This window comes from Anomaloglossus baeobatrachus, chromosome 7 (assembly GCF_048569485.1).
Source record: "Anomaloglossus baeobatrachus isolate aAnoBae1 chromosome 7, aAnoBae1.hap1, whole genome shotgun sequence".
NCBI classification, from domain to species: domain Eukaryota; kingdom Metazoa; phylum Chordata; class Amphibia; order Anura; family Aromobatidae; genus Anomaloglossus; species Anomaloglossus baeobatrachus.
In genome coordinates, this window is record NC_134359.1 from 37188185 (window position 1) to 37201216 (window position 13032).

Here is a 13032-nt window from a genome sequence, read left to right on the forward strand (position 1 = left end):
TCCGACCAATCAGCGGATGACAAGTGACGGGAACACGGTCACCGGTTTTCTTTGCAATATTTTATTTTTCTGCGGATATTTATTTACTTTTATGGTTTTATATTGATGGTTTATTGGTTGTTTTTATGTTAATATATAAATTGACAAGATAATTGTTGTATAAATATCACATTCTGATGTCAGAACATGAAGGGTTAAAGAGATGAGCAGCACTTGTATCTCCAGAAACTCATAATACACGCATCAGCTGCTGCAGAACCTCACAATACATATATAGAACTGAACATGAGAGTACAGACCTCAGCTGCTGCAGAACCTCACAATACATAGCACTGATGAGATTACAGACCTCAGCTTCTGCAGCACCTCACAATACATAGAACTGAACATGAGAGTACAGACCTCAGCTGCTGCAGAACCTCACAATACATAGATAGAACTGAACATGAGAATACAGACCTCAGCTGCTGCAGAAAATCAAAATACATAGCACTGATGAGATTACAGACCTCAGCTTCTGCAGCACCTCACAATACATAGAGCTGAACATGAGAGTACAGACCTCAGCTGCTGCAGCACCTCACAATACATAGCACTGATGAGATTACAGACCTCAGCTTCTGCAGCACCTCACAATACATAGAACTGAACATGAGAGTACAGACCTCAGCTGCTGCAGAACCTCACAATACATATATAGAACTGAACATGAGATTACAGACCTCAGCTTCTGAAGAACCTCACAATACATAGAACTGAACATGAGATTACAGACCTCTGCTGCTGCAGAACCTCACAATACATATTGTGAGACTGTGACCGGGGTTATCTATGACGGCCGGTATGTCTCGCCCCGGTTGTGCTCACTCCATGATAGAAAGTAAATCCACTCTAGGGTTAATGCTGTTTCCCTACAGGCTGAAGGAAGGGTTAAATAGAATCAGGAACAAGGGCAGGTGTGCCGGGTGTGGGGGAGTGATCACAACTCCCTGAGTTCTCTGCTGGAGAAGCACATGTATATTGTTGTGGACTTTTGTTTGGATTAAAACCGTGTGCTGTGAACCTTACTGCCTGGATCCCGTGTCTTCTGCTGCGCAGCCGACCACGCTACCTCACATATGGTGGAGAATCGGCGGGCATGACAGCCGGTGAGGTGTAGCATCCATCCCTGGTGACCCAGCAGCACATGTCCTGGATTCGAGCGGCTATACTACAGCCCAAACCCGGTGACGCCATGGAGGACATACTAAGGCAGCAGCAACAGACTAATGCACAGCTACAAGAGGCTAATGCACAGCAGCAACAGACCAATGCACACCTGCTCCGGGCGTTGGAACGTCAGCAGCAATCCTTGCAAGCGCAGGACACAAGGCACCAAGAACAGCTGGTTCAGGCCAATGCACGTCAGCAAGCAAGCCTTACAAGCGCAGGAAAAAAGGCACCAAGAACAGATGGTTCTCCTGGCCAAGTCGATCCGTGCCGGACCGGCAGCAACAACCCCGGGACTGGGTGACGACGGCAGCGTCCGGAAAGCGGTGAGACAAGCATTACAAAAGATGACCCCGGGGGATGATGTGGAAGCGTTCCTGGCGGTGTTTGAGCGGGTGGCCGAGCGGGAAAAGCTGCCGACCCCCCAGTGGGCTGAGGTATTGTCGCCCTATCTGACGGGGGAACCCCAAAAAGCGTACCTGGACCTCTGTACCGAGGACGCCATTGACTATGTGACCCTGAAAGCCGAAATACTGGCTCGGTTGGGGGTGAATACCTATGTACGGGCTCAGCGGGTAAATCAGTGGTTCTATGAGGAAGCCAAACCCGTACGCTCCCAGGCCTATGACTTGTTGCATCTTGTAAAAAAATGGTTGCAGCCTGACACTCTGAGCCCAGCGCAAATGGTGGAAAGGGTAGTAGTGGATCGTTTTGTGCGCACTTTACCCGTCACCGTTCAACGGTGGGTAGGACAGGGTGACCCGAGTACCCTGGACCAATTAGTGTCCCTGGTAGAGCGGCATGTGGCTACGCAGGACTTGATACGGGACACTGAGACTTTGCGTACCGCCCGTCGGTCCGGCCCCTCCAAGCCTAGGGCCAAGGACCCACCGCTGACACCGGTGCAGGAGTCCCCTACCGTCCCGTCTGAGGCCGCGGCCGCCATTCCTGAGGTCCGGAAGGTTCTGTACCCTAAACGACAACCCGTCAAGGGGGTTTCCGTCTCCATTAGATGTTGGCGGTGCCAGCGGGTGGGACATATGGAAGCCCAGTGTCCACTCACCACGGAGCCCATGGATTGTGGGGTTACCCGGCGGGGTTCAATGTATGCTCAGGTGGTGTGTACCGCTGACCTGGTCTCCCCAGAGATGGAGCCCCACTTGTGCCAAATACAGGTGAATGGATGTCCGGTTACAGGATTGTTGGATTCCGGAAGCTTAGTGACCCTTGTGCGATCCACCTTGAGGGCTAAAGTAAAGGCCACAGGACGTACCGTGGGGGTGGTTTGCATACATGGGGACCGCCGAGACTATCCCACGGGGATTGTCACCATCACAGCACTTTGCGGTCAGGTGCAACATGAGGTGGGACTTCTTAACACTCTTCCCTATGACGTGATCCTAGGAAGGGATCTGCCCTATTTTTGGACTTTATGGAAGGGACCCCCTAAGTCTCCTCAGATATTGGTCAGTCCGGGACCTGAGCCCTACAATCCTGAATCCGGGACACCTGCCGTAGGGGTCCCCATGATAGGGACAGAATGTGAACCCGATAGGTCGCCCCTAGAGGTATTGACAGGAGAGGCTGAGACGGTCGAACTCATCCCGGAGTTGGAGGCGTCCCCGGATACGTTTGGGACTGCCCAACTCCAGGACCCTACATTAATACATGCCCGGAGTCGGGTGACAGTAATTGACGGGGTGGCACAGCTGCCCGGTGCCCAGGTAAGGTACCCCCATTTCGCTCTTAAGCAGGATTTACTCTACCGGGTAGATGAAATACGAGGCGTGGGGGTAGAGCAGTTGGTGGTGCCCCAGCCGCATCGTCGGCGGGTCCTCGACTTGGCTCATAAACACCTGATGAGTGGCCACCTAGGGGTCAAGAAAACGCAGGAGCGAATATTGCAAAGGTTCTATTGGCCCGGAGTCTTTGGGGAGGTAAAACGGTTCTGCGAAACCTGCCCGGAGTGTCAGCTTACCGCACCCCTGACCCATTTTCGCAGTCCATTGGTACCGTTACCCATTATAGAAGTCCCTTTTGAACGGATAGGGATGGATCTGGTGGGGCCCCTCGTAAAGTCCGCTCGAGGGCACCAACACATCCTAGTGATCGTTGACTATGCCACCCGGTATCCCGAGGCGATACCTCTCAGACATACTGCAGCAAAGCTTATAGCTCGGGAGTTGTTTGCTGTGTTCTGCCGGGTGGGGTTGCCCAAGGAGATCCTTATGGATCAGGGGACCCCATTCATGTCTAAAGTGACCAAAGAGCTATGCCGGCTACTCCAGATCAAGCAGTTGCGTACGTCTGTGTATCATCCTCAAACGGACGGTTTAGTCGAGCGTTTCAATAAAACCCTGAAAACCATGCTCAAAAGGGTAATTTCAAAAGACGGGAAAGACTGGGATATGATGCTTCCCTATTTGATGTTTGCCATCCGTGAGGTGCCACAGGCATCCACGGGGTTTTCGCCTTTTGAATTGTTATACGGGCGACATCCCCGGGGATTGTTGGACCTGGCAAACGAAACATGGGAGCAAGAGCCCACCCCCCATAAAAGTGTGATTGAACACATTTTGGGTATGCAGAACCGCATAAGCGCGGTCATGCCAATTGTGAAGGAGCATTTACAGGAGGCTCAGGCCGCGCAAAGCGGCCGCTACAATAGACAAGCCACCGTGCGGACCTTTAAACCCGGGGATCGGGTGTTGGTATTAATCCCCACGGCGGAGAGTAAATTCCTGGCTCAGTGGCAAGGCCCCTACGAGATAAAGGAAAGAGTCGGGGTGGTTAACTATAAAGTATTGCAGCCCGATAGGCGGAAACCTGAACAAATATACCATGTCAACCTATTAAAACCTTGGCAGTAACGGGAAAGCCTGATGGCTGTTTTTTCCCCATCTCCCTCCTCTTCGGGTCGTTCACCTCCGGCTCCAGCGACCTCCGGAGAGGACGAACCGGAAGTAAGGATTGGAGAAGCCCTCACCAAGACTCAGAGGCGAGAGGCCAGACGGCTGGTTCAGCAGAACCCCGATGTCTTCTCCGAGCTGCCCGGTAGGACCAGTCTGATACAACATGATATTGTCACCGAGCCCCACCTGAAGGTACGCCTGAAGTCATACCGCGTGCCGGAGGCTCGAAGACAAGCCATATCAGAGGAAGTGAAGACAATGCTACGCCTGGGGGTCATCGAAAAATCCCGGAGTGAATGGGCTAGTCCGATTGTCCTAATACCAAAACCCGATGGCTCCTTAAGGTTCTGCAATGACTTTAGGAGATTGAACGAAATATCCAAGTTCGATCTCTACCCCATGCCCAGGGTGGATGAGCTGATTGATAGGCTGGGACAGGCGCGGTATTTTACCACGCTCGACCTGACCAAGGGGTACTGGCAGGTGCCACTGACGGAGTCCGCCAAGGAGAAAACCGCTTTTGTTACGCCGGAGGGTCTCTTCCACTATGTTGTCTTGCCTTTTGGGTTACATGGCGCTCCGGCCACGTTCCAGAGGTTGATGGACTTAGTGCTGGAACCCCACCAGGCGTATGCATCAGCGTACCTTGATGACATCATTATTTACAGCTCCGATTGGCAGACCCACTTGGAACAGGTACAAGCGGTGGTGGACGCGCTTCGAACAGCCGGATTGACAGCCAATCCCAAGAAATGTGCGTTGGGACTCACGGAAGCCCGCTACTTGGGCTACGTGATAGGCCAAGGAGTGATTAAGCCCCAAATTAACAAGGTTGAGGCGATCCAGAAGTGGCCTAGACCCCTGACCACGAAGCAGGTTAGGGCCTTCCTGGGTATCGTGGGGTACTACAGGAGGTTTGTAAAGGATTTTGCGGGACTATCAGCCCCCTTGACGGACCTTCTCAAAGGCAAGAAGTCCGTCATGGTGCGCTGGACTCCGCAGGCCGAGGACTCCTTCCGGGCCCTGAAGGGGGTCCTGTGCGGACAGCCCGTTCTCGTACACCCTGATTTCCGGAAGGAGTTCATAGTACAGACTGACGCCTCTGAGGTCGGCCTGTGGGCAGTGCTGTCTCAGGTGGTTCAGGGGGAGGAACACCCCGTCACCTTCTTAAGTAGGAAGCTCACCCCTCCCGAGCGGAATTATAGCGTAGTGGAGAAGGAGTGCCTGGCGATCAAGTGAGCCTTGGAGTCCCTACGCTATTACCTGCTGGGACAGCAGTTTCGCTTGGTGACGGATCACTCTCCACTGGTCTGGATGAGGTCCGCCAAGGAACGGAATGCCCGGGTTACCCGGTGGTTCCTTTCTCTGCAGAACTTCCGGTTTACGGTTGAACATAGGGCCGGTGGGTTGCAGGGCAACGCTGATGCCTTGTCCCGCGGCCCGTGTTTGATGGCGGGAGTTCAACCCCGCACGCTTGAACTGAGGGGGGGGTATGTGAGACTGTGACCGGGGTTATCTATGACGGCCGGTATGTCTCGCCCCGGTTGTGCTCACTCCATGATAGAAAGTAAATCCACTCTATGGTTAATGCTGTTTCCCTACAGGCTGAAGGAAGGGTTAAATAGAATCAGGAACAAGGGCAGGTGTGCCGGGTGTGAGGGAGTGATCACAACTCCCTGAGTTCTCTGCTGGAGAAGCACATGTATATTGTTGTGGACTTTTGTTTGGATTAAAACCGTGTGCTGTGAACCTTAATGCCTGGATCCCGTGTCTTCTGCTGCGCAGCCGACCACGCTACCTCACAATATATAGAACTGAACATGAGATTACAGACCTCAGCTGCTGCAGAACCTCACAATACATACAACTGAACATGAGATTACAGACCTCAGCTGCTGCAGAACCTCACAATACATAGAACTGAACATGAGATTACAGACCTCAGCTGCTGCAGAACCTCACAATACATATATAGAACTGAACATGAGAGCACAGACCTCAGCTACTGCAGAACCTTATGGTACACACCGCAGCTGCTGCGGGATATTACACTATACACCTTAGCTGCTGCAGAACATCATGTGACACATCTGAAATGTGGTACATAATCATAATACACACCTGAGCTGCTTCAGAAAATCATGAAACACACGTCAGCTGCTGCAAAACATCATGATACATACCTTGGCCGCTTTGGGACACCATACTATACACCTTATTTGCTGCAGAGCCTAATTTTACAATCCTTAGCTGCTGCAGAACCTCATGATACAGACATCAGCTGCTGAGGTATATCGCACTATACACCTTATCTGCAGCAGAATATCATGACACACGTCTCACATGTGGTACAAAATCATAACACACACCTGAGCTGCTGCAGAACATCATAACACACACACTTCAGCTGCTGCAGAACATCATAGCACACACCTCAGCTGCAGAACATCATAACACACACCCTAGTTGCTGCAGAACATCATAATACACACCTCAGCTGCTGCAGAACATCATAGCACACCTCAGCTGCTGCAGAACATCATAGAACACACCTCAGCTGCTGCAGAACATCATAGCACACACCTCAGCTGCTGCAAAACATCATAACACAACCTAGCTGCTGCAGAACATCATAATACACACCTCAGCTGCTGCAGAACATCATAGCACACACCTCAGCTGCTGCAGAACATTATAATACACAGCTTTGCTGCTGCAACACCTTATGATACACACATCCACTACAGCTGAACTCGCTCATTGATAGACGCTTGTCCTTACTTTTTCTAAAGAGGTTCTGCAGCAGTTGAGATATGTATATTGAGATATGATGTAAACTACTATAAATAATAATATCATTTTCATATTATATGGTAATCTACCGGCTTGTTGTCCTCTTGCATTGTCCTAATTTGCGGGTTGGAGAAATGATCACATATATCTTCTGTATTTATTATTCAATCTTTCTGTTATAATAAATATATATGATCTTTCTTCTATTTCTGTATTTTATTTGCTTATTTTCTTTGCCATCTTCATGTATCACGTCTATATTCCATTTACTTGCATGGAATAAATTCAGCAGAAATTGAATGTTGGATCTGGGATGAGTTGTAGGGTTTTTGTTTTTAGTTTTTTTATGTTTTTTCTTTGCTAATCAAAATGGAAATGTTATTTTGGATGGGAGAAAAAGCAGAATAGATTTTTTTTGGAACTGTAAATGTGCAGCCCTGGTTGGGCTATCAAACAAAGCACTGTTCGCTTGATGTACAATTCCTCCTATTACAGAGGGAGCGTAGCTTAAATTGGAGATTTCAGTGCTGCAGAGGGCTCAGCTGCTGTGCCAGCGACTCTGGGGAATAGATGGACGCGGCTCTGAACTGCCATCAAATCTGCAAAAACTGATCATACAGGATGCCTTCGTGCGGCTTTTACATGATTTTTATGCTATTATTACATTAAATATTGTAAATTTCTTTATATTGTATTTTGATACCTGCTTTAGATAGGTTTATATCACATAATCATTAATCAATTGAAAAAATAATTTTTAAATGATCAATATACTTTGCATACATTAATAGTACAAGGAAAGATAAGATAGTTTGTAATATATCTTATTTGAGAAATATGCTTATTTCTCCACTTATAAGTGCCTTCTTCTCCCTCAAGTAAGAGAAAAAGGCACAAATACGAACAGACCCCTTCTTCTCCTTTCTAGTAAGTGTTTTATCTCACCTAGTGCTGGCTTCACAGCTACACTGCTCACTACTGCTGTATAATGTCCTACTGTGTCACCGGGTTAGCACAATGGAGAGTGGCCCTGTCATGGCAATTGTTTGGCTTGAACAGGGTTAAGTCAGGTGTGAGGAATCTATTCGGTTGTGCCTCATTCCGGGACTCTTGCCACTTTTTATTATGGTGTAGACTCCTCCGGGAGACGCCAGTAATAGTTCTTGCTTTACAGCGTGCGCACTGGTTCCTGTGAGTTTGCTCTCATCTGTCCCGCTTCCCAGCTAACCTCTCCCTGACCTCTATTCCTCCTATACTGTCTGTCCGCCCTGTCTGCATGACCCTGGTACCGTCCCGTGCCTCTACACCCACCTTTGTACTTACATACTCTCCCGGCCTCTGACCTCGGCAACGTCCCCTGACTACGGCTCTACTCCTTCTCGGCACTTTACGTGACTTCTCGGCTTCTGATCCCCTTGCTTCCATTAGACTTCGGCTTGCTCACTCCCCTGTATTGACGTGACATCCCAGTTTGACTTTGGCTTGCCTGACTACTCTTAAGGGGGCTTTACACGCTACGATATCGTTAATGTTTTATCGTCGGGGTCACGTTGTTAGTGACGCACATCCGGCGTCATTAACAGTATCGCCGCGTGTAACACTTACCAGCGACCTAAAACGTCCTCCAAAGTGGTGAAAATCGTTCACCATGGAGAGGTCGTCTTAAAACCAAAAAATTGTTAATGGTTGTTTCTAGATGTTGTTCCTCGTTCCTGCGGCAGCACATATCGCTGTGTGTGACACCGCAGGAGTGAGGAACCTCTCCTTACCTGCGTCCCGCCCGCAATGAGGAAAGAAGCAGGTGGGTGGGATGTTCGTCCCGCTCATCTCTGCCCCTTCGCTTCTATTGGCCGGCCGCTTAGTGACGTCGCGGTGACGCCGAACGCACCTCACCCCTTGAGGGAGGGATTGTTCGGCAGTCACAGCGACGCTGCCGGCCAGGTAAGTGCGTGTGATGCTGCCGTAGCGATAATGTTCGCTGCGGCAGCAATCACACGATATCGCATGCACGACGGGGGCGGGTGCTTTTGCGTACGATATCACTAGCAATTGCTAGAAATATCGTAGCGTGTAAAGCCTGCTTTACTCTTGTGCTAGCGACCTCTAGTGGGCTTTTGTAATACTGCACTTTGGAGTTCAATCTCCACTAAGTCCCTGTGCCCCCTAGTAGAAGCTTGAGAGGTCCCTCACATTTCTGGTGTGAGGAGATTGTAGCGCAGGGCTTCATACACACTTGCTCAGGATTATACTGCTGGCTGTGCAGGTTCTCCATTATCCAGCGCTGCTAGGGTTAAGTGGATCCTATCTCTCCTGAACTCTGAATAAAAGCAATAGCTAGCTGTTCTGTATTGCTAATTACCTCTACTATAAAGACTTCTCTCCCAGCCCAGGTAATCGTCAGTGATAGCTTTACTCAGCTTGCTTCTAGAGGGAACATGTGAGCTATGGACCAAGAAGCCATTCAGAGAACATTTGCTGGGTGAAAGCTGTGTTGAGTTTTTCCCTTTCTTAGTCCTTTTTGGTTTTGCCCCTCTGGTTCATTCCTCATTATTACGTCTTCTCATTTGGAGTGCTTTGTATGATTACTGTTTAGTTTACCCTTGTCTGTCTCATCCTCTCAGTGATCTGGAGTGGGACTAGTGTTCCCAGTGCCCTGAACACTATCCAGGTCTGAATCCAGGGAAAGACAGGGATAGGAACTTGATCAAGCGATGGGGTGACAGAACCCGTATAGGGACGTTATTGACTGCAGGGAACAGTGTTGTGAATGTCAGTTATACTTTTGCTGCTGTGAGGCTCCCTCTTGTGGCCAGGAATGGTTTGGACAGAGACCAGGTGTGTTGAGCAATGGGTGTTTCCATTGCTAACTCTCTGCCTATTTAAACCCTGGTCTGCTAGCAGGCTATGCCGGATGTTAGTTGTTCTTTGTTCACCAGCCTGCTTAATCCTGCTCCTTACCACATCTACCCCAGATAAGTGCTTGGCTCTTTATTTGTTGTTTGGTTCTTTTTGCTCTTATTTGAGTTTGTCATTTGCTGTGGTTGTTTTCAGTTTATTTGCATACAGGAATCTTCCCTCTCAGTTGCTTTGCTGTAAAGCTCCCTGCAGCTATGTTTGGAGTATTGCTCCTATAAGTCCATGTGTTTGTTGCTTCTTGAATTTGTAATGGTTCCTGCTCTCTGTTCATTGGTATGAGAAGAGCGCCTGCTATAGGACGGAGTTAAGATCTAGCGATCTGAGGGCTTTTTGTACTATCAGGTTTTTGGATTTTTACAGGGTTTTTCTCTGGCCACCATCAGTCCCTTTCCTGTCCTGTCCTATTTAGTCAGTAGGGCCTCACCTTTTGCTAATCCTATCATCTATTTGTGTATTGTGTTTTCCTATATCACCGCAGTCTTTGAATGTGGGGGGCTAGCTATTCTTTATCTATTTTCTGAAGCAGAGAGTTAATCAGCTTTCCTTCCTTTAGGATAGCTAGTTCTCCAGCTGGGTTCGCGGTGCACAGGATGTTAGTTCACCCCTCGGCTACTTCTAGTGTTGATGGTTAGTAAGGGGATGGCGGCCAGATTAGTTGCCAATGCTCTTGTAACCTTTTACCAATGATTTATGGTGGTCTTCCATGGTTCCGGATCATAACAGAACAGTCTTTGGTGAGTGTGGGAGGTGACGCTGCTCCCCTTTCCCTAGCACCAGGGCCCTCCATTGTTTTGTGTACCCTGTGTGTTGTGTTGCTCGCTAGGGGTTCCTGTGTACCTGCTGCTTCTGAAAATGTGCAACATAGATACAGAAGAGCAGGAATTCCTCATGTCTGAGTTTGCTGTGTATGGGAAACATCGTAGCAGCTAATCACCACCCACCAGCTCAGAGATAACCGAAAAGTAGAGATATAACCCGCAAGGGGTAAATTGGAGTATGTAAGGGTATTTTCACATGCAGTGTGTCATGACTGCTGCTGGACTCTGCAGGGTTAAGTCTGGTGGGCGAGGCTTGCTCTGTGGGGCCTCGCTCTGGGACTCATGCTGCTTTATCTCACCGTGGTTTCCCCTGGAGCATCGCCAGTTATAGTCTTGCTTCACAGCCTGTTGTCTGTCCTCCCTGACTTGCAACTGCCCTCTCCATTCTGTCTTCCCCGCCTTCGGCCCCCTCCGTTTCGTGTCTCCCTTCAGTTTACCTCTCCTGCTCCCAGTAACATGTTCCTTCACAGTTCTCCACCCCCCACGGCTTGATCTCCCGGTTACAACCTCGGCTAGTGACTGACCCCATCTCTGCTCACCTTTGGCTCCTGACGATACCTCCTGGTCTTCGTTCTCCGGCTCGCCCCTGTCGTTGTCTCCTCCTGATCCCTGGTACTGCGAGACCTCCCGGCGTTGACCCTGCTAGTACGACTTCTCTTTGTCCATCGGTTAGTGATTACTCCTGCTTTACCTTTTGTTTCCAAGTCCTGGCTCTCACTCACCGGTTTCCGGCTCCCCCTAGTGGTTACATGACACAGTGTTTTTACAGCAATTTTTCTCCCATACAAAATATTGAGTAAGTGCAAAAAACTTACTGTTTCTGGTTAACAAAACAAACTTTATTAAACATGTACTATAGACAGAGCACACATGTAATCTGCACTCCCCAAAACTGTAAAACATAGACTTAAGCGGGCTTTACACACAACGACATCGCTAACGAGATGTTGTTGGGGTCACAGAATTCATGATGCACATCCGGCCTTGTTAGCAACGTCGTTGCGTGTGAAATGCTGGAACGTCCGTTAACGATCAAAATTACTCACCTAATCGTTGACACGTCGTTCCTTTCCCGATTATCGTTGCTGTTGCAGGACGCAGGTTGTTAGTCGTTCCTGTGTTAGCACACATCGCTACGTGTGACACCACAGGAACGAGGAACATCACCGTACCTGCGGCCGCCCGCAATGAGGAAGGAAGGAGGTGGGTGGGATGTTCGGTCCGCTCATCTCCGCCCCTCCGCTTCTATTGGGCGGCCACTTAGTGACATCGCTGTGACGCTGAACTAACCACCCCCTTAGAAAGGAGGCGGTTCGCTGGTCACAGTGATTTCTCTAGGAATGTAAGTATTTGTGACGGGTCCTAGTGTCGCGGGCGGAGGAGGGGACGCTGCGCTCACCCACTGCTCGGGTCCGGCTACTGCTGCTGCTGCTCGGTGGTGGCTCGAGCGATGGGCCGGATCACGGGGACTCGAGCGGCGTTCCTCGCCCGTGAGTGAAAGGGGTGGTTTGGGTTTAGGGATATTGTCCGTGACGCCACCCACGGTTGTGGTGAGGTTGTGACACCACCGCTGCTCTGGACGGGGATCCCGGGAGCGATGACAGGGAGCAGCTTGGATGTTGGTTCTTCCCTCCGTGGGTAGGGGGGTTGGTTGTCCCGGGGCCTGGTGAGGAGTATGGATGCAGGGCAGGCGGGCTACGGGGCCTGGTGAGGTGCAGGGTCGCGGGGGCAGCGCTGTGCTGCACGGCACTGTGGTACTCACTCAGCCAATGATGAATGCAAAGTCTCCGGTAAAACAAACGGCTGGATGGACGGATCCCACAGACGGCTGCGGTGTTTTTCCCCTGACCCCAGGTTGGTAGTGTAAGTCCTTTCCTTCACCTCCGTGTACGCTCCTCCTGCACTCCGGTTTCCAGCTGGCTCCCCGGTTCGGTACCGGTGGGCCACCGCCCAGCCCCGGCTACCTACGGTTCCACCAAGACTGTCTTCCCGGCTCCCGCAGACGGCCACTACCGTGCCCCAGTCTGTGTCTGCCTCTCTGCAGACCTCCTCTCTCTTCCTCTGCCTGGACTTGTCTGGACTTGTTTCCTGCCTCAGGCCAGCTAAACTCCTCGGTGGGCGTGCCCATCTGCCTGACTCCGCCCACCTGGTGTGTCTGTCTGAACCCGAGGAAGAAATCAGGTCTCACTGGGGAGGACTGCTGTGAACTGCTGGGGGTGGGTGTGTGTGTGTGTTGTTACCTGTGGCCCCTGGCTTGTCCAGGGCGCCACACTAGCGATGTTGTGCGCCACGTACAGCGATTTGCCCGTGACGCACGACCGACGGGGGCGGGTGCTTTCACCAGCGACATCACTAGCGATGTCGCTGCGTGTAAAACCCGCTTT